This window comes from Thalassophryne amazonica, chromosome 22 (assembly GCF_902500255.1).
Source record: "Thalassophryne amazonica chromosome 22, fThaAma1.1, whole genome shotgun sequence".
Lineage (NCBI taxonomy): Eukaryota > Metazoa > Chordata > Actinopteri > Batrachoidiformes > Batrachoididae > Thalassophryne > Thalassophryne amazonica.
The window spans coordinates 33,821,210-33,847,246 of NC_047124.1; the positions used below are offsets into that span (position 1 = coordinate 33,821,210).

Here is a 26,037-nt window from a genome sequence, read left to right on the forward strand (position 1 = left end):
TGATGAAACCTGGAAATTAGATTTGAAACATTCCACAAAGATTCTGAGACTTTTGGGACTCAGAGACAAAATGAGCGTCACACCAGCGCAGCCGCGTGTTTAACAAAAAGTAACCAGAAAGACGACAAAATATCAACTCTGAGAAAAAGACACACAGAAGATCTTCTGTTCTTTCACACGTTTCCATGGAGACATGGACTGTGGACTGGACGACCCTGATATCATCTGATCCCAAAGAGAGCAGAAGGTGTTCTGTTTTAGTCCCAGAGATCAGAAGAAAATCTGATCTGGTTCGTCTGTGAACTCATGGACGCCGCCATCTTACGAAGGGATCTTTCACCAATACTGCCTGCTGATTGGCTGAACAGCAGGAAATTCAATTTGCAAACATGACAAAATAAATCTAGTGTTTAATAATCTTTGAAACATTTAGTTTTAATTCTGGAGGATTTGGTACGAGGCTCCACAATATGAGGGGACATGTAACGCCTGCAGCTGATTGGCTGAGCACACCTGACTTGTGGGCGGAGCCTGGAGAGTCAGGTGACCTCCAGGAGCAGGGTTGGTGACCCTGATTTAAAGGATTAAATCCACTTGAACAGATTTTCACCAGAATCTTCAAACTTGAAAAAGCCAAAAGTTGTTGTTTCCTGCTGATCAGCACAGTTAGAGGTGATCAATAATCAATGATCCATTTGGAGCGATGAGTGTGTTAGAAGAGAAGAACTAAAGTGTGTGGATGAGATCAATGTCATGTTGATGTTTCCATGATTAAAGCCCATGTGTTGCTCCACCCCCTCCTCCTTTCAGGGTGGATCCTGGTGGAGTCCGATGGCTGAGACCAGGTCTGAGGAAGTGTAAGTCTGTTTGTACTTTGATCCATCTGTTTCCATAGAAACCACCCTCTGTGACATCACTCATTCAAGTCCTACTGACAGTGAAGCAGAGTTCAACATGAAGGCGCGTCTGATCCACGTGTGTCACGTGCACGACTTCTCCAAATGGACACGTTGAAAATAAATTCAGTGTTTTCACACTTTGATTTATTTGTGGCAGAAACAAAATCAACACTGACGCCACATGTTGCTTTTTCTTTTTTTAACGAGTTCATATTCAACCACAAAGCTGTGCACAGCACACTGAGAGGCCCCGCCCACTTCCTGTCTGTCTGACCTGACTGTGACTAGCCCCTCCTCTTCTCTCCGTGCACGCTCTGAATCAAAATTGATCAGTCGATAACTGATCAGAGAACTGTTGGATCAATAACCCCAGCTGTGTCATGTTGATCAATGAACTGATCAATTGATACCTCTGTCTGCATTGAGTTGATCGATGAACTGATTGCTTGATTACTGACTGATTGATAACCTCAGTTTGTTGTGTTGATCAATAAATTGATCAATTGATTGATCAATGAACTGATTGATTGACTACTCTAGTTGTGTTGTGTTGATCAATGAACTGATCGATTAATAACTCTGGCAATGTCATATTGATCATTGAACTAATTGATTGATAACTCCGGCTGCATCATGCTGATTGGTTTACTGAACAATCAATAACTGAACTGATCGATCATTGACTCCATCCACGTCATGTTAATCAGTGAACTTATCGATTGATTCCTGTGTTGTGTTTTGTTCCATCAGATTTCTGTGAACTCTCTCTGGATCCAAACTCAGCGAACAGAAAACTCAAACTGTCCAACAACAACACAAAGGTGGAACATGTGGACGAGGATCAATCATATCCTGATCATCCAGACAGATTTGACCTTTGGCCTCAGGTCCTGAGTACAACTGGTCTGACTGGTCGCTGTTACTGGGAGGTCGAGTGGAGACGAGACGTTTTTATATCAGTGACTTACAGAAGAATCAGAAGGAAAGGAGACAGTTTGGACTGTGGGTTTGGAGCTAATGATCAGTCCTGGAGTCTGATCTGCTCTGATGGTTGTTGTTACTCTGTCTGTCACAATAAGAGACAAACAGTCCTTCCTCTCTCCCCTTCGTCCTCTCACAGAGTCTCAGTGTTTGTGGACTGTCCTGCTGGCACTCTGTCCTTCTATGATGTCTCCTCTGACTCTCTGATCCACATCCACACCTTCTGCTGCACGTTCACTGAACCTCTGTGTGCTGGATTTGGGTTCTGGTTCTGGTCTGGTTCTGGTTCTGGTTCGTCAGTGTCTCTGTGTGGACTGTAGGACAGAGAGTCTCCTCCTGTGGACACAAACACTCAATCACACATGTTTGGACAGTAAATGGTGGTGGTGGTTGGCTCTCACTGCGGTATTGTATCACTTCCTGTTCCGGAGCACAGCGGTGTTTTGCTGTATCTGTTAGCTGTTTAATCTGCGTCGTTTGATTGATCTAGATAACTAGATAATGATTTGTTTCACAGTGTAATCTTCATGTGCCTTAACTAAAGCACTCCCTCTGCTGAATCACCTCTAAATTATTTACACATTATTCACTTGGTGTGTTTTTAGGAATCCGCGAGCGTAGCACAGCTACTAGCTCTTAGTCGGTTTAGCATGGCGGCTTCTCCTGTCTCTCCCGCACTTTTCTGCTCTGGGTGTGAAATGTTTAGTTATTCCTCAGTCTCCTTTAGCAGTAACGGTACTTGTAATAAGTGTAGCTTATTCGTAGCTTTGGAGGCCAGGCTGGGCGAATTGGAGACTCGGCTTCGCACATTGGAAAATCCTACAGCTAGCCAGGCCCCTGTAGTCGGTGCAGACCAAGGTAGCTTAGCCGCCGTTAGCTCTCCTCCAGCAGGTCCCGAGCAGCCAGGAAAGCAGGCCGACTGGGTGACTGTGAGGAGGAAGCATAGTTCTAAACAGAAGCCCTGTGTACACTGCCAACCCGTTCACATTTACAATCTAACTGCGCAGATTAAACAGCTAACAGATACAGCAAAACACCGCTGTGCTCCGGAACAGGAAGTGATACAATACCGCAGTGAGAGCCAACCACCAGTAGAGGTTTAATCATATCTTAGATCTTGTTCTGACTTATGGTATGGAAATAGAAGACTTAACAGTATTCCCTGAAAACTCCCTTCTGTCTGATCATTTCTTAATAACATTTACATTTACTCTGATGGACTACCCAGCAGTGGGGAATAAGTTTCATTACATTAGAAGTCTTTCAGAAAGCGCTGTAACTGTTGTGTGGGCCGCCAGAAGAGGAGGTTCTGCTGGCCCACCACCAGAGGGCGCCCTGCCTGAATTGCGGGCTTCAGGCACGAGAGGGCGCTGCCGCCACGGACACAGCCGGGGGTGACAGCTGTCACTCATCTTCTCTTGACAGCTGTCACCCATCTACACTTCATCATCTCACTCCTTAAAGACCGGACGTTATCTCCACCTCGTTGCCGAGATATCATCTACCTGTGAAGGTAATTTCTCTGCTGACTTAATACTGAATAATAGTCTGAACTCTTTTGCAGCCCTTTTCCTGTGGTGTGCCTTATCTGCTGGATTGGAGTTTGGTGTGAACAGTGACAGCTTTGCTTCACACCCAAACCAGATAGGTGGTTTAACAGGAGCTGCACGAGTGTGTGATTAGAGGTGGAGGTGACTTTCCACCTTCTGACTGTTTTTGTTACTGGGTGTGCACACACCCACATCTCACTGTTTGTGCTCCTCGCCAGCAGTATCAGATCCGACAGTCGGGGACGGTGATCACCTGGGAATTCGGGACTTGGCGGCTCCAGTATTCACCAGGTTCTGTAGCGGTGGAAATCGTGTGGTCCCGGCTCTTCTCAGGACAGAAGTCTTCTATCCTCGAGCCTGCCCACACGTCACCTTGGTTTATTGACTGCCATCAGATTCTGTGATTGTCTGTATAATCGTTGTGCACATTCACATTAAATTGTTGCCTTTTGGCTCATATATTGACCGTTCATTTGCGCCCCCTGTTGTGGGTCCGTGTCACTACACTTTCCCCAACAGTAACTAGGTTTAAGGATATGATTCTTTCTTTATGTTCTCTAATGCCATATACCAACACAGTGCAGAGTAGCTACCTAAACTCTGTAAGTGAGATAGAGTATCTCGTTAATAGTTTTCCATCCTCATTGAAGACAACTTTGGATGCTGTAGCTCCTCTGAAAAAGAGAGCTTTAAATCAGAAGTGCCTGACTCCGTGGTATAACTCACAAACTCGCAGCTTAAAGCAGATAACCCGTAAGTTGGAGAGGAAATGGCATCTCACTAATTTAGATCTTCACTTAGCCTGGAAAAAGAGTCTGTTGCTCTATAAAAAAATCTTACTAATCACTAATTGAAGAAAATAAGAACAACCTCAGGTTTCTTTTCAGCACTGTAGCCAGGCTGACAAAGAGTCAGAGCTCTATTGAGCCGAGTATTCCTTTAACTTTAACTAGTAATGACTTCATGACTTTCTTTGCTAATAAAATTTTAACTATTAGAGAAAAAATTACTCATAACCATCCCAAAGACGTATCGTTATCTTTGGCTACTTTCAGTGATGCCGGTATTTGGTTAGACTCTTTCTCTCCGATTGTTCTGTCTGAGTTATTTTCATTAGTTACTTCCTCCAAACCATCAACATGTCTATTAGACCCCATTCCTACCAGGCTGCTCAAGGAAGCCCTACCATTAATTAATGCTTCGATCTTAAATATGATCAATCTATCTTTATTAGTTGGCTATGTACCACAGGCTTTTAAGGTGGCAGTAATTAAACCATTACTTAAAAAGCCATCACTTGACCCAGCTATCTTAGCTAATTATAGGCCAATCTCCAACCTTCCTTTTCTCTCCAAAATTCTTGAAAGGGTAGTTGTAAAACAGCTAACTGATCATCTGCAGAGGAATGGTCTATTTGAAGAGTTTCAGTCAGGTTTTAGAATTCATCATAGTACAGAAACAGCATTAGTGAAGGTTACAAATGATCTTCTTATGGCCTCAGACAGTGGACTCATCTCTGTGCTTGTTCTGTTAGACCTCAGTGCTGCTTTTGATACTGTTGACCATAAAATTTTATTACAGAGATTAGAGCATGCCATAGGTTGTGCTAGGACCAATTTTATTCACTTTATACATGTTTCCCTTAGGCAGTATTATTAGACGGCATTGCTTAAATTTTCATTGTTACGCAGATGATACCCAGCTTTATCTATCCATGAAGTCAGAGGACACACACCAATTAGCTAAACTGCAGGATTGTCTTACAGACATAAAGACATGGATGACCTCTAATTTCCTGCTTTTAAACTCAGATAAAACTGAACTTATTGTACTTGGCCCCACAAATCTTAGAAACATGGTGTCTAACCAGATCCTTACTCTGGATGGCATTATCCTGACCTCTAGTATTACTGTGAGAAATCTTGGAGTCATTTTTGATCAGGATATGTCATTCAATGCGCATATTAAACAAATATGTAGGACTGCTTTTTTTGCATTTGTGCAATATCTCTAAAATTAGAAAGGTCTTGTCTCAGAGTGATGCTGAAAAACTAATTCATGCATTTATTTCCTCTAGGCTGGACTATTGTAATTCATTATTATCAGGTTGTCCTAAAAGTTCCCTGAAAAGCCTTCAGTTAATTCAAAATGCTGCTAGAGTACTGACAGGGACTAGAAGGAGAGAACATATCTCACCCATATTGGCCTCTCTTCATTGGCTTCCTGTTAATTCTAGAATAGAATTTAAAATTCTTCTTCTTACTTATAAGGTTCTGAATAATCAGGTCCCATCTTATCTTAGGGACCTCATAGTACCATATCACCCCAATAGAGCGCTTCGCTCTCAGACTGCAGGCTTACTTGTAGTTCCTAGGGTTTGTAAGAGTAGAATGGGAGGCAGAGCCTTCAGCTTTCAGGCTCCTCTCCTGTGGAACCAGCTCCCAATTCAGATCAGGGAGACAGACACCCTCGCTACTTTTAAGATTAGGCTTAAAACTTTCCTTTTTGCTAAAGCTTATAGTTAGGGCTGGATCAGGTGACCCTGAACCATCCCTTAGTTATGCTGCTATAGACTTAGACTGCTGGGGGATTCCCATGATGCACTGAGTGTTTCTTTCTCTTTTTGCTCTGTATTCACCACTCTGCATTTAATCATTAGTGATTGATCTCTGCTCCCCTCCACAGCATGTCTTTTTCCTGGTTCTCTCCCTCAGCCCCAACCAGTCCCAGCAGAAGACTGCCCCTCCCTGAGCCTGGTTCTGCTGGAGGTTTCTTCCTGTTAAAAGGGAGTTTTTCCTTCCCACTGTTGCCAAGTGCTTGCTCACAGGGGGTCGTTTTGACCGTTGGGGTTTTTCTGTAATTATTGTATGGCCTTGCCTTACAATATAAAGCGCCTTGGGGCAACTGTTTGTTGTGATTTGGCGCTATATAAATCAAACTGATTTGATTTTGATTTGATAAAGGCGTGACCCGGTAGCTGTTGTGGCGCTCACTATCACGTTGCTACCACTGTCTGATAAGTAGCGGTACTTCTGATGGTTCGGTGTACATTTATGGAGTCATTCGAATTGGTACTACCTCTGTTGTGTCCACCTTGTGGTCCAAAACATGAACATTTTCATCAGTCGCTGGAGCTTCGTGCATGAGTGTAACACCAGCTACATGCCTGATGATGCCAGGATGTCAGCCGTATCAACATTTGTAGTACCACCTCTTCCAGCTACTTACAGTATGGGACTGGTGAGTTAACAATACCATTCTTGTTTTAACTAACTAACTTTTACTTTCTTTGTTACTATACTGTTTATATGCATATAATTATACTACTGTATGTAACTTACCCTTCCAATGTACAGTTACCCAGAATGTTCACTGTGACCACGGTACAACACTTTATATGTTATTCTACTGTTTTACTTTTTATTGTTATACATTTTTATTATTCTTGGGGATCTGCTGGATGTTCTCCAAACACTGTCTCACTGTACTTGTATAATGACAATAAATCATCTTGTATCTTGTAATATGTATCTGGTCCTGGTAAAACAAAATGACTGATTCTGTCAGCTGTTCTCCTGGATAGCTTCATATCCAAACCCTCCAACACGTCGTGAGAGCAGTGAAGAAGATTGTTGGTGTCTCCCTCTCCTCCCTGCAGGACATCTACAGCACCTGTCTCACACGTGTATGACAACAGCTGACATGAAAACATGTCATATTGATCCATGTTTTGCATAAAAGGGTTAATTAGCACATTTAAGTACTTAAGTAAATCAAACCTTATCCAAACACCAGCATCTGCTCATCATTCACTTGTTATGAACAAACTATTTTGAAGGCATTTTTTCATACTTGTATTTTTATTCGTTCATCTCTGGTCTGCTTATGCTTTTACATGTACACATCTGAAATATACAAATTAACTGAAAACACCAGCATCTGCTGTGGCACATACAGATGCTACAGGAAGTGCTGAGACAAGATGCTGCTGCTACAAAATGCACCTGCCCTTGCTGCAAATATCTCAGCATTAGCAGCAGTCGCTGTTTCAACAACCAGCTGTTCCACCTTTTCACGCTAACTTCGCCTTTTCTTCTTCTTCTTGTTTCCTGTCAACCTTTGTGCTTCAAGACAAAGAGGAAAAGACCATCCAGATTGTTACCAGGTCAAAGTTCAAAAGCCAGCATCTGTGATGGTTTGGGGGTGTGTTAGTGAAAACTTCCTCAAATTTACTGAAGTAATTGGTTATGAACTAAGGTAAATATGAATTTAAAATAACTGATGTCAGTGTGTGATACCAGTTATAAAGATAGGAGACACATTTTCTGGCAGGCTGATAGATGCTAGCTGGCTCATGTGTCATCGGATACAATTCCTGGGATACAAACTAAAACACACAATTGCACCACAACCTCCTTGTGACCTTTGACCTGAGGCCTCCCAGACAAACAGAACATCAGGATGGCAATGTGACGTCTTTGTGTCTGTTGTCCTGTTTGTCTTGTGTGTGTCAGATGACATGTGAACATTAGAGGTGTAATAATATTCAGCTCCTGGTTCACTTTGACAAACTCACCAAATTTAGAACCAAACACAAACTCAGACTGTGAAAAATTACTTTATTCCTCCTCAAGGCTCAAATGGACAAAAACAGATGAGTTTGAGTATTTTTACTTTGTACAATTTTTAATAAATGAAAAATGGTAAACGGACTGCATTTATATTGTGCTTTTCCATCTGCATCAGATGCTCAAAGCGCTTTACAATTATGCCTCACATTCACACACTGATGTCAAGGTGCTCACGACACACCAGGAGGCACCTGGGGATTAATTAATGATTAATTAAATAATAATTGATGACAGATTTAAGACAGAAAAAAAAACAAAAACAGAACAAGCTGTTTTACTTGGACATAGATCCAACTGTCTGATGGCTGCAGGTGGGCGGAGCCACAATGAAGACGTCCAAATGATTTGTGAGCAGACAGACAGACAGACAGACAGACAGACAGACAGACAGACAATCAACACATCAGACTGCTTTGATCAGAAAAAGACAATCAGGGGAAACAGATTTCAAGCTGTCAATCATGAACAGACTGTCCCAGAGACAATAAGTGGACTCTGTTTATTGTTTGTTTCTTTGAACAAACAAACTGTCAATCATATGAAAATCATGTTAGTTTACAGGCTGAATTTACAACAACTGAGACGTCAAAATTAAACCAGCTGGACATTGACTGTCCAAACGTGTGTGATCGAGTGTTTGTGTCCACAGGAGGAGACTCTCTGTCCTCCAGTCCACACAGAGACACTGAGGAACCAGAACCAGACCAGAACCTGAACCCAGCACACAGAGGTTCAGTGAACGTGCAGCAGAAGGTGTGGATGTGGATCAGAGAGTCAGAGGAGACGTCATAGAAGGACAGAGTGCCAGCAGGACAGTCCACAAACACTGAGACTCTGTGAGAGGACGAAGGAGAGAGACAAAGGTCCGTGTGTCTGTTATTGTGACAGACAGAGTAACAACAACCATCAGAGCAGATCAGACTCCAGGACTGATCATTACGTCCAAACACACAGTCCAATCTGTCTCCTTTCCTTCTGATTCTTCTGTAAGTCACTGATATATAAACGTCTCGTCTCCACTCGACCTCCCAGTAACAGCGACCAGTCAGACCAGTTGTACTCAGGACCTGAGGGCAAAGGTCAAATCGGTCTGGATGATCAGGATATGATTGATCCTCGTCCACATGTTCCACCTTTGTGTTGTTGTTGGACAGTTTGAGTTTTCTGTTCGCTGAGTTTGGATCCAGAGAGAGTTCACAGAAATCTGATGGAACAAAACACAACACAGTGATCAATCAATCAGTTCAGTTATTGATTGTTCAGTTCACCGATCAGCACAACGCAGCCAGAGTTATCAATTAATCAGTTCATTGATCAGCACGATGCAGCCGGAGTTATTGATCAATCATTTTATTGATCAACACAAGACAGCCAGAGTTATCAATTCAGCAGTTCACCAATCAGCACGACATGGGCAGAGTTACTGATTGATCAGTTCAGTTATCAATCAATCGGTTCACCGATCAGCACGATGCAGCTGGAGTTAACAATTGATATTTTTGTTGATGAATACAGTACGACCAGAGTTATCAATAAATTAGTTCACCAATCATTATGACATTTCCAGAGTTATCAAATTGATCGCTTCACCGATCAGCAGGACGCGGCCGGAGTTATTGATCGATCAGTTCAGTTATCAATCAATCAGTTCACGAATCAACACAACACAACTGGAGTAATCAGTCAATCAGTTCATTGATCAACACGACACAACCGGAGTTATCAATGATTAGTTCACCAGATTGAACAGTTCACCGATCAGTATGACGCAGCCAGAGTTATTGATTGATCAGTTCATCTATCAGCACGACACAGCTGGAGTTATCAATCCAACAGTTCTCTGATCAGTTATCGACTGATCAATTTTGATTCAGAGCGTGCACGGAGAGAAGAGGAGGGGCTAGTCACAGTCAGGTCAGACAGACAGGAAGTGGGCGGGGCCTCTCAGTGTGCTGTGCACAGCTTTGTGGTTGAATATGAACTCGTTAAAAGAAGAAAAAGCAACATGTGGCGTCAGTGTTGATTTTGTTTCTGCCACAAATAAATCAAAGTGTGAAAACACTGAATTTATTTTCAACGTGTCCATTTGGAGAAGTCGTGCACGTGACACACGTGGATCAGACGCGCCTTCATGTTGAACTCTGCTTCACTGTCAGTAGGACTTGAATGAGTGATGTCACAGAGGGTGGTTTCTATGGAAACAGATGGATCAAAGTACAAACAGACTTACACTTCCTCAGACCTGGTCTCAGCCATCGGACTCCACCAGGATCCACCCTGAAAGGAGGAGGGGGCGGAGCAACACATGGGCTTTAATCATGGAAACATCAACATGACATTGATCTCATCCACACACTTTAGTTCTTCTCTTCCAACACACTCATCGCTCCAAATGGATCATTGATTATTGATCACCTCTAACTGTGCTGATCAGCAGGAAACAACAACTTTTGGCTTTTTCAAGTTTGAAGATTCTGGTGAAAATCTGTTCAAGTGGATTTAATCCTTTAAATCAGGGTCACCAACCCTGCTCCTGGAGGTCACCTGACTCTCCAGGCTCCGCCCACTGATCATTAAATCAGGTGTGCTCAGCCAATCAGCTGCAGGCGTTACATGTCCCCTCATGTTGTGGAGCCTCGTACCAAATCCTCCAGAATTAAAACTAAATGTTTCAAAGATTATTAAACACAAGATTTATTTTTTCATTTTTGCAAATTTAATTTTCTGCTGTTCTTATGAAATCACATTTGTAATTTGGTGTTTTTTTTTTTTTCAGTCTTTGCAGAATGAAAGATGAGTTCACAGATGGACCAGATCAGATTTTCTTGTGATCTTTGCATGCACTGTACAGTGCTGGACTAAGGACAAGGGTAAGGATAAGGGGAAGGCTGTTTTGACGCTACGGATTGGTCTGTCTTCCCATCTGAAGATCTGAATGAATACAGCAAGACTGTTACTGGATATATAAACTTCTGTACTGACTCTTATATTCCAAAGAAGCTTATGAAACAACAGGTCAAAACTGTGTTTTAAAGCAGATGTGAACATGAACGTGCTCGAGCCTTCAGCTCTGGTGATGTTGATGCCTATAAGCAGGCCAGATAAACCTTTGACAGATCAGTTAAAGCTACTAAGCAGGCCTATGGTGATAAGATTGAGAGTTATTTTAGAAAGGACAATTACCGGATCCTATAACACATTGCCAATAAAGCTCTAATTGCGACCGTTTAACCAGCATGCAGATATCCTATCCGGGAACAGACCAAGAGACGCTTCCTCACCACGATGACGAGTACAAATCTAAAATATTTGACAAACTTTTTTTTATTTTTAGTACCTTGAGAAGCTTTCACAGTGTTTATTGATAATATTCCAAATGATTTCAATATAACATTTCAGTGAGTTTTTGTTGTAAATGATAACAGAAAGGATATGTAGTATGTGCTACTTGAAGAGGCTCAGTCATAATCAGGCAGAACTTTCTGAATATTTAAAAAACTTAATGAGGTTTGTTTTCCTCAAATTAAACACAACTGGTGCAATTAATTATGACATCACCATCAGTTTAAATGGAGTGCAGTTCCATCTGATGGAGTCCCTCAGGGTGCTTCATAAACACACTCAGCACATAGCACACTTATGGACTGGTGCAATGTAACATGAAAGTAGAAGGCTGTGAACAGCAGCTGACAGCAGTAATGGGGCTCAACCACCAGGTGGTGCTGTGCTCATACCTTGGCTTCTTGAGAACTCGAGGCTTAATGTTGGACTTGTCTCCCAGCTGTGGAGCAGTGGGCATCTTTATAGCAGGAACAGGACTAGAAGTTTCCATCTCCAGTCCTAAAGAAAGCACAGTCACAGTCAGTGGCGCACTTCAGGCGCGAGCAGAGGAGAGGAGGAGAGGACATTAAAAGTAGAGGTGAGGTCAGGCAGAGCACCAGAGGCTAGTCATAGAGTGGAAAAGAATACGGTACCTGTCTGAGGTGATCCACCTTGAGAGAGAGCTTCTGCAGGGTGAGCAGGATGAGCTGCAGCAGAAGCGTGTTGCTGCTGGTTTTTGAGTTGGTCAGCCAGGAGTTCAGCAGCCTGTAGCCTCCAACCTGGATAAACCTGGAAAAGGTCCAACAGACACTCTCATGGATCGAGCAAAACTCCAACCATATATCACCCACAAATCTTCACAACTCTAGAGATCTTCTTTAAACTGGAGTCCTGCTGTGTATTTAAGTGTTCAATAAACATCAACAGAGTTCTTGTTCACGTCAATGAGGCATTAGGATGGAAAATGTAGCACTGGTTCCAATAATCATGAAAATACATATAAAACTCCTCAGTATGGTGACCACTTAAGCGACTTGAAGAACTTGAAATATTAATTTGAATGTCTTTGCCACAATCAGTTTTCTGTGCGGCTGTCAATTTTAAAAATGCTGCATCAGTCAAAGCTTTCATCAAAGACAGCAGATGTCACAATCTGACATCTGTTAGAATTTTGATTCCAATCAACATAAAGGTAGAAAATGACCCTGCACCTCCTCCAGCCTCAAATACACATTTGGTGCAGACTCAGGGCGTCACATTACATGTATTTGTATTTAGCTGTACAGTATGCATGCGACGGTTCAATGCACAGAACTGCACGCAGAATACACACTTCAAAGCTGCACAATATGATTATGCACACACATCTGCTTGGGATTCCGACGAGGGCGGTCGCATCTCCTCATTCTCCCTTTTCTCTGTTCTCTGCCTTTAACCTTCAAGTCCCTACTTCACCAGACTGTGAATTCCTCAAATTATATTGGATTCTGGATCTATTAAACTACTATTGGATTAACTATGGAATTGATCAGCTGGTCTTTGAATGCTATTGACACCATTTTTTCTACAAGAAGGTCAGGACCGGGTGATCCTACCTGCCCAGATGGAATGTATCCTGCGGGCTATGTCTTTGACTCCTGGGGGTCTTGGCGTGTTGCATGCTTGGCGCCTTTCTCCATTGAGGAAGTCGAGGATTTATTCATATTTGATCTCATGGTAGCAGGGTTGGTACTTTATGGCTTATGTGCTGCCCTGATCTACCGAAAAATTGGCAAGACAGCGGCATCAAGAACCACGGCCCTCTCGCTTGTCCGTCATGATTAACGAGGTTGGCAAGGCAGTGCATTCTCAGACTGCAATGACATCTTGGAGCAGATGCGTGCTTTGCAATTGAAGCTGAAGATTTCAGAGGCCGGGGAATATTCTTAATTCATAATTGGGAATATTCTTAATTCATAATTGGGATTTGGTTGTGCAAGTGGAACTGTTAAAAAGTGTTTTTCACTGCTGTAACCATAACATTACAAGCTTATCAAGGCTGAAGCTCAAATTGCCCAACTGTTTTTCCTCCAGAGGGATTTGTTTCGGTCTGGGGAACATTGGCTGTTTCTTATTTCATCTCACAAAGACAATAAACTGCTTTTCACAGGACTGAAGCATGTTCCATTCCCTCCCCCCCCACCCCTCCTTCCCCCATCGACACCCCACCTTTCCGGCGCCTGCTACGTCACTCCTTCCCCCTTCGGCGGGGCGGTGCAATTACCTGCAGCCCACGTCCCCCCCCCAAGCTGATGGCGGCGCATCTCTGGGTTGCTGCGTGGCCTTCATCCACTTGCCTCAATTCGGATCACGGACTTCTTCAAACTTAGTGCATATAAACAATGTCAAATGTGTATGTATTGCCTTTAATTCTGATGTGTGCCATTATTACCGTAAACAAGTAATAACTGTGGACTAATTGCTGACTGAGGTAACTGGAGTGTAAACGCAATTTCTCCACTGTGAGATCAATAAAGTATAAAGTATATCTAGTGTGCATTTGTTTCCAATGAGGGGAGATTGGTGGTGGTGGTGGTGGGGGGGGTGATTAGATGGTGACTCAGAAAGTTTAATTTAATCTTTATTTAACCAGGTTAGTCCCATTGCGATTGAGACCTCTTTGCAAGGGAGACCTGGACAATTATGAAGTTTCAAATTCACCAAACCTGCATGTCTTTAAAATGTGGGAGAAAACCGGAGCAAACCCACGCAAAATATAATTTCCAACAATGCCTTTTGATGTGTGTTTCAGTTAACACGCAAACCTTCAGAATTAGTGTGTTACTTTAGAAGATATCTGCGATATTTTTACTTTGTAAAAATGACAGAGTTGCAGTTAATGTTGATAAACTGAATTAGTTTTGTTTGAACCAATGAAACCATGAATGAAACTGTTTTTTTTCTCTCTCTCTCTGGAGTTTCACTCATGGTTTCATTTATAAACAAAACTAATTCCGTACAGTTTATCGACATTATAACGGCAATTCTCATTTTTCAAGGTAGTAAAAATGTTCAGTTTTGGCGACATTCATCCTTGACCCAAAATACATAAACATACCAAATGGCAAATGTCAGCTCTCCCCAGTTTGTCTGTGATCAAAACTGCACACATGCAGAGCATTTTGTCTTTTCTGCATTCAAGGATATCAATCAAACTTTATTTATAGAGCACTTTTCATTCAATTAAATGCGACACAAAGTGCTTCACAAAGTAAAAATGGTACCTTTGAACTACCCATATACCCACGTAAAAACCTCAACCCACAAAATTCCACCCGTGATCCATGTCATACACACCACCACTCACCACACACACACGCACATTAGAAGAATAAAAGAATAAAAGGCAATAACAATTTAAACAAGATAGTAATGATAAAAGCTAAACTAAAAAGATGAGTATTGAGCCTATTCTTAAAAACCTGAACATTCTCTGCAGCCCTGAGCCCCTCTGGCAGACTATTCCAGAGACGAGGACCGTAAAACTGAAAAGAAGCCTCGCCGTGAGTGTGTGTTCTGACTTTGGGGATGACTAACAGTCTGCTGCCGGAGGAGCACAGAAAACGTGAGGGTTCATATGGTAAAAACAATTCTGAAAGATAGGAAGGGCCAAGACCATTAAAACATTTAAAAACCATTAAAAGAACCTTAAAATCGATCCTGAAACACACGAGGAGCCAATGCAGCAATTTTAAAGGTGGTGTAATTTGCTCCCGCTTTGTAGTCCTTGTCAGGACATGAGCTGCAGAATTTTGCAAAAGTTGGAGGGCGGATATATTCTTTTTAGGAAGACCAGAAAGCAGGGCATTACAATAGTCGATATGACTTGTGACAAAAGCATGCATCAGTGTCTCCGTGTTGGCTTGAGAGAGAATGGGGTGGACTCTGGTGATGTTCTTAAGATGGTAAAAACCTATTTTAGTGATATGTTTAACGTCTGGAATAAAAGTCAGCTCAGAGTCTAAAATTACACCCAAGTTTCTCACTTGTGGAGATGAATTAAAAGAAAGTGACTGAAGTTTTGGTAAAAGTTTCTTTCTCAGGGCCTCAGGACCAATAACTAAAACTTTGGTTTTGTCCTGGTTGAGCTTGAGAAAGTTTTCTGCCATCCAGGATTAGATATCTGAGAAGCAGTTAAAAAGTGTGTCCACTGGCCTTGTGTCATCCGGAGACACAGAGACATACAGCTGTGTATCATCTGCGTAGCTGTGAAAGCTAACTCCATGTCTCCTGATGACATAACCAAGCGGGAGCATATACAGGTTAAAAAGAACTGGTCCCAAAATTGAACCCTGGGGCACACCACATGTGACTTCATGAACCTGAGAAGAGCAGGTATCGAGACTTACCATAAAAGTCCTGTCCATTTGTAGTAATCCATTTGTAGACAGCACCAGAGAGGCTGATGTTCTTTAAACGAGCTAAAAGGACAGTGTGGTCCACTGTATCAAAAGCTGCGCTCAGATCCAGTAGAACCAACACTGTCAACTTTTTAGAATCTAAATTGAATCTAAAATCATTTAAGATCTTTAAAAGGGCTGTCTCGGTGCTGTGGTTCACCCTTAATCCAGACTGAAATTGCTCTAGGACATTGTGGGAATTAATAAAATCACTAAGCTCAGTAACAGCAAGTTGTTATGTGTCGACGCAGGTTGAGGAGCGGACCTGCGTCTGACAGAACCCAGCGGTAAAAATAACCAGAAGGCGGTTCCCAACAGAAACAATTTATTTTTCACCTGTGCTTACAAATGTAAAACATAAAAAGCGTCCCTCTGGTGGAGTGATAAGTGGCACGTTCTCCAGCGCCCGCAAGGATTAAAGCTCGGCGCTCCTGGACCCACTACCACCGCCAAACACCCCCCAGGTGGACACGACGAACCGATTCTCTGTGGAGCAAAGAGAAGGTGAGGTGAGTCAGCAGATACAACTCTATCTTTCGCATAACACACGCCATCAGCAACACACTTAGGTCAATGTTCCTTTTTATCTTTATACAAATGAGCAGCCTCTCACAACCAGTGGAGGATCACTTATCCTGCACGCCACCGCAGTGAGAAGCAAGCTGCACAATTCTCTTCACAGTCTCAGTTTACTGTGTAACAAAACACCAAAATACTATCAACAATTACTTAATCACTTAATTACCTTTAGCGTGTGCTGACAGCATGTGTCCTCACCCTTCCCTGCTTCACGGGCTCGATATGTCAAACCCAGGCGCGATCCTCAGCGTCTCACAAACGAACGTCACAAGGTCGAGTTCCCGGCAGTTCTGCTCAAATCACACATGACTTATATGCAGAACGCCATCCAATTATCTGCTCCAGCTGCAAGTCTTCAAGGCCGCACGTGAGCTCCTGCCACAGGTGTTCCACATGACGCTAATAAGGGTGAGGACTCTTCAGCCAGCACTTTCTCCACAGACAAATCAGCCCTCATGCCACCTGGAGAGCAAAGAAAAGAAAAGAACACCAACACAGCCAGCCACGCCCCCCCCAACACACAACACAAGTTTTTCTAAAATTTTGCTTAAAAATGGTAAATTGGACACCGGTCTAAAATTGTTAAAATCGCTGGAAACTAAATTGCTGTTCTTCAGCAGGGGCCTCACCACCACCCTTTTAAATGCAGAAGGAAAGACCCCCGTTTGAAGAGAGCAATTCATGATGCTTAAAAGCTCATCTCTAAAAGATCCATAAAATAATTTTAAAAAAACTTTGTCGGGATTGGATCTAAATCACATTTGGTGGGCTTCACTGAGGAGAAAACCTTATCAAGCATCTCAGCATCGACCAGGACAAAACTGTCCAGAGTTTCCTCTGGTGAAGGCAGACACTCAGATGCATTTAAAACCATATTACTCTGTGAGGATAAGATGTTACATCTGATAGTGTCCACCTTCCTCCTGAAGTGGTCTGCAAACTTCTCACACATGGAGTCTGTGATATTAAAAAGGGACTTGTTAAAATTCGGGTTAAGAAGGGTTTCAGTAGTTGAAAATAAAATTTGAGAATTATTTTTATGACTGTTAATTAAACTTGAGAAGTACTGATTGCATGATTTCCTAATTTCAGTGTTATAAATTTATAGTTGTTCTGCAAATACTTGCTAGTTTAATTTAATTTTGTTTTTTTTCTCCATCTCCTTTCCGCCACCTTGCAATTTTTTTTTTTATTTTTTAAGTTCTTCGGATTGCCAAAGAGGTTTTTTTTTTTTTTTTTTTTTTTTAAGTATGTTTTATTTTGAGAGGGGGAACGGTATTCAGAGCAAACTTTAATTTGCTATTAAAATTTTCAAGAATAAAATCACAGGGGGCAGGTAAAACAATAGCAGGAGACTGATCTAAAACCTCTTTAAAATGTGCAGCCACTTCCGGAGTAAGATGACGCTCCTCACAGTTCTCGCGGGGGCCCTCCTCTGTAAATCACAGGTGATGTTAAAAAATACACAGAAATGATCAGACACAGCTAAGTCACAAATAGAGGACACACTCCCGGACAACCTAGCGTGATCACAAGGTCCAGGATGTGCCCCCTGCCATGACTCGGCCGTGTGACATGTTGAGTAAAATCCATTCAGTCAAATATGTTTAAAAACTTAACAGTGAGTGGATCTGAAGGATTGTCCATATGTATGTTAAAATCACCAGTCAAAATGATCCTGTCATAAGAACTATGTAAAATGGTTAAAAATTCTGAAAACCCATTAATAAAATCACCAGAATTTTTGGGTGGCCGAAAAATAGTGACAGATAAAATTGTGGGGATGCTAAAAACAATTGCATGATATTCAAAACTTGTGATTAGCCGCAGCGCGGCCGGCGGGCGAGAAGGCACAGGCAGCAATGAGACCGGCAGCTGAGGAGGAGACAGGCCCCGAGCCCCGCTGGACCTTCGTCTGACAGCCTCTCTCAAAATGTTTCGCCTGGTGGAAGATTTTATGGGGTGCCCGGTATCCCTTTGAAGTTTACTAGTGGACTCAGAAAACAGAATTGGAACAGAACAAGGACGAACAGTCGGTGAATTGGTTGTGACATGTTCAGAGTGGAGGTTCAGTGGTTCCAGAGGAGCGTGTGGAGATTAATGCTGAACCAGGGCATCTGGAGCGGGTGAGTTCGATGACAAAACAGAAAAGCGGTTTGAAAGAGTCACTGTTTTTAATACCTGGTGAGGGGTTGAACAGGGTTTGCATGTTCTCCCCGTGTTTGCGTGGGTTTCCTCTGGGTGCTCCGGTTTCCTCCCACATCCAAAGACATGCGGGTTAGGTGGATTGGACTCTTTAAAATTGTCCGTGGGTGTGTGTGTGGGTGTGTCTGTGTTTGTTTGTCTATTTGTGGCCCTGCGACAGACTAGCGTCCTGTCCTGGGTGTACCCCGCCTCACACTCTATGACTGCTGGGATAGGCTCCAGCCCCCCGCGACCCTTAATTGGACTAAGTGGTAGAAGATGGATGGATGGATGGATGGATGGGTTGAACAGGAGGTAGGACTTGAGGGACAGGTTTGTGAATCCCAAACAACTGTGTCCAGAAGAGTGTTGTTGAGAGCTGCTATTTGGTGATTTTGTTTCGAGGTGACATCAAACAGTTGGAAAAGTAATTCATCCTTTCAGTTGAGTTCCTGTGTGAGTCTCCGAATCTGTTCTTCTAAATTTGAAAATCTTGTTTTATCCCTTGTCGTGTCCTCTGGCAGCAGGATGGCACCCATGGCGGCCATCTTCACAACATCTGTGTCAACAGCTGTATTCTTACCCCTGTTACACTTGTGGAGATAAAACTGTCCTATATGCTTTTAATTTGACAAACAGAGACCGTGGCGGAAGACATTAAAAGCACTAACTTTACTTATGGTGCCGGTGTCGCAGACAGAACGCCCCCCCCCCCCCACACACACACACACACACACTAGAAATTGGGCCGCGCTGCCTTTACTGGGAGCATAACACTTAACTAAACCAACTGAACAACAAAAACACAATAAATCAATAAGACTAACAACACTGTTAAACTAACATGAACCACAATAACAACATTTAAAACCCACAAACCCCAAACTCCAATGATGCATTGCAGCACATTGTCCATTGTTTACTGGTTAGCTAAACATAATTTCTCAAAAAGTATTTGTCCCATCAACTTTCCATTTTCGCAGCATTCATCCGTGACCCAAAATACGTAAAGTTGCCAACTGGCAAATGTCAGCTCTCTCCGATTTCACCATAGTCACGCACGCATGCACACACACAGACGTCAACTGGCTATTATAATATAGATGAGTATAGCATTATGAAAAATGTCTTCAAAAGCAGACCTTTATTCAACAGGTGTGGCAGAGGGCATGTCCCCCCATACAATACCCTCTTTCCATCTGGACGTGCCCCTGCTTTGCTGTCTGAGCAGGAACAATCAAAAAATGGTGTATGTGGAAAGCATGACCTGATTGAGAGGCAAGAAGGTTTCAGGAGCACATTTTATGTTATGTTGTCATCAAAAAGAGATTTTAGGTGTATTTTGGGTGGAGGAGAACGTTAGTGTTTGTTCTTATGCGTCGTGGGTCTACAGCTGTGTTTTTAGTTTAACCACAGCTAAGACACTTACAAAGTCTGTGCAGACTTGCAGACTCTCTCATCGCTCCCAGAATCACAGAGAAATCATCTACAGCTGCAGGTTGTCATGTGATGGAGAACACATTTGGAATCTTGTCTCAAAGGTTATTATTTGTAATATATATGCTGTAATGGATTGGTAACAGTTGCGTTTTCATTCCTTCACATGAGTTAGACAATGTATGTGTAAAGTTGTGTTTGTCACAGATGTAACATCTCATAATAATCTTATTTCAGGTTCAGATGCTCTGCGCGCAATGAGACAAGTTTACTCATTGGCACGCAAGATTCCCCCTCTCTTGTGCCAGTGATTATTGGATATCTCAATAGGGCGAATAGTCTGAAATTCAACGGGGTGGACAGGAGCGGCTGTGGGACAAAGAAATTAGTCCCAACCTGGCCTCAAAAAAAAAAAGCAGAGCTTCAGCAGGAACTGTGGAACGACATTTGGAGCTGAGTTTAATTGTGCGCACGTGACAGAAAACTGATTTGTTTTGGCGCGCAGTTAAATGTGACGCCGCGTTACAAGTCGTGTCAAAACTTGACAGTTTCCGTGTCTCTTCGTAATAACGTGTGACAGTTTGGGCTCCAAGAACCATTACAGGAACCACTACGAACGTTGTCACGTTCTATTAAGGATCAATACTCATCAAGACGGATCAACACGCTCAGTTGTGACCTCCACGACGTGAGACGAAATGAGGGTGGTGTGTAACATTCGTGGAAGATTTTTTGACAGGCATAAACATGCTCCACGAATATCAAGAATATCACGCACCAACACGCACTATTAAGAAACCTATTCAGATGCGTTAAGTCACATTAAGAATGTCAGGAATGACAGAAAAATGACATTCGTAACGCGTCTTAGTTATGTGTAAACGCATGCACGGCGGCCTACGAATGCAAAGTATGCTCACCATTTAGTTGTTCAAAATACTCCACATCACCAGTATTTCACAGTTCCTCTGATCGCGCCTCTGCTTCCTGGCGCCGCTCTGCTGTCTTTTTCTGTCTTTTTCCACTGGGTCTCACTGCAGGTGTCGTTTTCCGAGTGAAGAACACAGTTAGGGGGAGTTGTTGGTGCTCTTTTTTCTTCTGGGCGAGAAGATTCTTACAAACAGACATGCAGAATGGTGCTGCGACCAGCCTGCTTGGTGAGGACTCAGCGCGCTGTAAAAAAAAAAAAAAAAAGCATGCAAAATTGGACGAAAAAAATCCGCGAAACTGTGAGGCCACGAAAGGTGAACCGAGTTATAGCGAGGGACCACTGTACATTTTAAAACGTTTTTCATATAAATATTTTTTTTTTTATTCACGAGAGGTGCCGAATCAGCCCAAATAAGTCTCGGAACACAGGGGGGTCAAAATCAAGAGGTGCCGGATCCTGTTCCGGCAGGATCCGGCTCAAATTAACCCCTGGATCTGATCATTTCTGCATGTTGATGGCCAACTGGAGTGTGGCTCGCTCTCCACCGTTGTGCGGCCGTCTTTAAACCGGTTGTACTGCTCCTTAATCTGTGTGATGCCCAGAGGATCGTCACCAAAAGCCGTCTGAATAATCCAAATGGTTTCCACCTGGCTGTCACCCAGTTTTTTGGCTAAATATGATGCAGTCGCACTGCTCCAGTTGTTCAGCCATTTCCTTGCAAAGAAAAAATGACAAGAGACTGCACCCATCCTCAAGGCTGCTTACAAGCAAATGACGCAACCGACAGGTGTGAAAAACATCACGCATGTGCACAAAGGTTCAATGTTGGCTCATGCAAGCACACGTGATTCAAATCCATCAGGTTTTTGAAAAAAAAAAACAAAAAAAAAAACAGGTCGGATACTTTTCTAACAGACCTCGTATAATGCTCCTGACTTGGTAGTACTTGTTTTTGAGAAGTCACAAAAGCTACATACGTACTGATATTATTACAGTGATCATGCAATTACACATGTAGTAATTTCAAGTCACAGCATGGCAAGTTGTAGTAAATCAATTGTCATGGCCAAGCTAAAAACGAGATTTCAGGCTAAAGATTTGATAAAACCTTTGACAATGGTTTATGTTTTTAAAGGTTTTGAAGAGCATGGCCTCCTCCTGTTATTCACAGTGTGACTGAAATAAAACCTTTGTGAAAGAATTGTGTTTATAAAGTTTTTCAAGAGCATGGACAAACTTTACACATAGCAGAATAGCCAGATAATTGAAAATAGACCATACTTTGTTACATTCAAGGGGTCAGGGGTTATTTTCAAGATATAGGATTAATTTTGATGCCAAAATGTTGGTATTAATATCGTGAATCATTTCCCAAGTGGATGTATTGAAATTCTGACTTGTGATTTTACCACCTGCTATCAGATTATGCATTTTTTGTTTGTTTTGGGACTTTTAGTTTACTTTGAATTCATAAAGAGGTAAATTCGGAGACAGTGTGCTGTTCTGGTGGGTCACATAGAGACAAAAAGTTTACTGATTGCATCAGAAATGTAAAGTGCCTCAAACACAAGCTGTTTTATGTTAATAACTGTGTGAAATGAGTTGTTTGAGCCTCTCTCATCTCTCTGTGAGTGACAGCTTTCAGCACCACGGACAGCACCACACACCTTTTTTTTTTGCCCACACCTTTTTTTTTTTTAAAAGAAGAAATATCAGCATTGTCATTTTTCCCAAAGCAAACTCTCACTTATTCTCAAGGTCGGCACGAGGTTACTTCGGCAAAGTAACCAATCGGAAGGCAAGAATTCAAATTTCCATGACTGACCCCTCGGTGAAATCACGCTCAGGCTGTGTGCTGTTTTACTGAAATCAGCTGTTTTTATTGTCTAACTTGTTTCTAACGGCCAGCTGACAACTATCACTGCCTGGAACGATGAGATTTATACACCAAGCTGACCTAAAATGAACTGTTGGACATTAAATCGACTTTATTGATGAGTCTGACCCATGTGAAAGGTGACCAAATAACATGTATTTTTATTGAGTTTGGAGATGTTTTCACCGAGAAACTCCGCCCCTCAAGGTTAATCTGCCTGGATGCCGACCTTGAGACACCGCGGGCTTAATTATATAAACATTTATTTTCACATTAAAAGATTCCAGTGATTTCAGCACACGCGTCGAGGCGAGCTGTCATTCTTACACTCATCACTATTGTCAACACACTGCAAAGCAGAACAGCAGAGAGTAAAACGCGCGCTCACAAGAGTGACGGATGTCCGTTTTGGAGAACGTGTGTTCTGAAGACGCTAAGGATTGGTTTCTGAGCATTGTCAAGGCACACTTCACCTATAATCACCCAACTGAGATCTAGATGCTGAGCAAAGGGTGCGTTCTGAGGACCACTGACCTGCTCTCTCACCTTGTGCACACGTATCATGTCTCTCTCGAGCAGGATCATCATCTCAGCATCAGGATCCAGCTTGGGAATGTGCGGAGCGATGTGTCTGAGTTGGGAGTGTGTGAGGGCTACCTCTGGAGTTGGAATTTCAGATTTGTTGGTCATTATTTCATTGCGCTCAATGAGAGGTGGAAGGTCCAGGCACACGCCTCCATTCACTGCTTTGATCTGGAAGCCTGCAGCCTTTCTTCCTGTCATCTCTGTGGTGGCAGCACAGGTCTTCTTCAGATACGGTGACAGACTGCTCTCGACCTCGAAGAGAGGGAAAAATTCAGAGCGGGCCAAAGAGCGGTGACGCTGATCATTGAGTATGATGTACATCCTGATGGAGCGTTCTGGCTGAGCCTGGGGGAAGACATGAGTGTGGGAGGCTGCCCTGGCTGCAGACTTTAGTGCACCGTGATGTCACTTCGAGTGTTGAACTGCTTTGTGTCAATGTGCACGCTTGTAGAGTGGGCGATGGAGGGGGAAGCATAGATCTATCTGGGAGCGTTGCACAGCAGAGTCTTTGGCTGTCGCACTCATCACATTTCACTGTTGCTGGACAGTCCTTAGCAAGGTGGTTCAGGGAGGCAACACCTGAAACAGTGTTTATGATCCTTTAAGATGGTTTTACGTTCTTGCAGTGTTTTCATTCTGAATGACTTGCACTTTTCCAAGGGATGAGCTTTTCTGTGCACGGGGCAGTATCGAGCTGGGTCACTGTCTGTAGTGGCTGTGGAGCCTGAGTCAACGGTGGCAGAAACATCTGTCTTGTGCACAGCTGTAGCAGTCTTGACTTCACTACACTTTGCTAGAGGTCTTTCATATTTGCTCTAAGCCTGGCTGTTGCTTAACAACATGAAATTTGGGTAATTTCGGGCCTTGGCCTGACCACAGACAAAGTCCACAAAAAATGCAAAGCGGCGAAAGTTGTTCTGTGTTGTTCCTTGTACTTTGAGCCAGTGTGGAGCCAGTTTTCCTGTAGGCCTGAGGGCAACTTCTCCACTTTGGGCTTTATCCCACGAGGAATATCAAGGTAGGCTAGACCAGGAAAATACCCATCATTTTTTGGCTGCCAGCAGCTCCATGAGAACATCACTGAACTCTCTGTTTTGTGTTTTCGCTGGCAGGCAGATGAGGGAAGCTATCAAGTCTTTTGAACAAGGCATTTTCTACTATTTCTGGTGTGCCACAGCATCCCTGTAGTCTGTCTCAGGACAGTTGTAAGGCAGCTCTGGGGTCTGTGACATGAACAGCATGGATTCTTCATGAGAAGGTCCAGTTCTTCACTATATGTCAGCCCGGTTTTCAATTTCTACAGCTGTGGCTGCTTCTAAAACTTCCACCTTCACCCGTGCAGCTTCCGCTTCTTGCTCAACTGCTTGTGCTTCTAAATCTGCATCCAGTGAAGCTTTTTCTAAATCCAGTCTGGCTTTTTTTTTTTTTTTACTTTTTTAATCATAGGCCACTTTGTTTCCTGCTGCTTCGGCTGAAGCTCTCGCTCTGGCTGGAGCCTCCACGACGGACCTTGAAGATGATGAGCACTTGGAGCTACCTCTTGACGCTGTGTGGACTGATCATTTAAGAGAGGGCAGTCACTGTGAATTCTCTTCAGATTTCACCCCTTCAGTTTAGAAAACAGTGGATTCATAGTTGGTGTCCATGGTAGAGTCTTCCATCTTTGCTTGAACTCACTGCAGTGTGGTTTTTCACTATACTGATCTCCCTCTGCGTTATGTAGCTTAACCCACGTTAGCACAGTTAAACAACAAGACAAACTCCGGTTATTTTCCCTTGAACCAGGAAATGAGCATCTTGCTCCTTTATTTTCTCATTAAGTGGTGAAACACCAAGAATGAAACTATAAGAGAAAAAAAATATATATATAAAAAAAACTTAGTTCTGAGCAGTTCAGCAAGTAATCAGTTTTGCATCAGGCTATTTTTAGACTATGCATGAGAATGTGCAAAAAGCTAACACTAAACTAGTCTACCGTTACATTAACATGACTGATAACGTGACTTCACAGTTGAATAAACCATCAAACTTTACATTGCACAGCGTCACACTAAGTATGCATGTTCATATATCATAGGATACATTCTGAAGCTTACAGCCGTTGTTTTCATGAGTGTGAAAGTTCAGGACGTTCACTGTCTGATTCACTATTCTGTTTCGTGTCAGCATTAAAAGTTATGAGCCGCTTATTTGCTCAGGAATCAAGCAATAAAGTAACTCAATGGATAGCTGTTAAAGGGGCTAATGGTGTTAAGACATTTCACCACATGACAACATACAATGTATGCTTTATATTAAAACATATTATTCCAGGTGTTTGTAATAAACTGTCAAAACAACAGACACGCCCCTCCACAACAGAGATCAGCCATTAGAGGTGGGCGATACTGGGAATTTTGGTATTGATCCGATACCAAGTAAATACAGTATCGCCAATATCGATACCGATACTTTTTCTTTTTTAAGCTTCATAGATTCAAAGGATCCAAAATACCTAGGATAGAATTTCACCATAATGTATGTGACAACAAAATACTTTATTATCACAATCAACATTGCTGTTTAAAAAAATATCACTCAACATATGTCCCTGTCCCCCGTTCAGAACAAGGGATTAGAGGTTT

At 42.6% G+C, this 26,037-nt stretch overlaps 1 protein-coding gene and 1 long non-coding RNA gene across 2 annotated transcripts in view; one reads left to right on the plus strand and one right to left on the minus strand.

Moving 5' to 3' along the window:
* LOC117503795 (NLR family CARD domain-containing protein 3-like) overlaps positions 1-26,037 on the plus strand; it is a 554,615-nt gene that overhangs the window by 213,689 nt on the left and 314,889 nt on the right. The window lies entirely within an intron of this gene.
* LOC117503806 lies at positions 8,934-10,640 on the minus strand. Its single transcript, XR_004558668.1, has 2 exons — positions 10,292-10,640; positions 8,934-9,265 (listed from the first exon to the last, which is right to left on the minus strand). It is a non-coding gene; the product is annotated as an uncharacterized LOC117503806 (long non-coding RNA).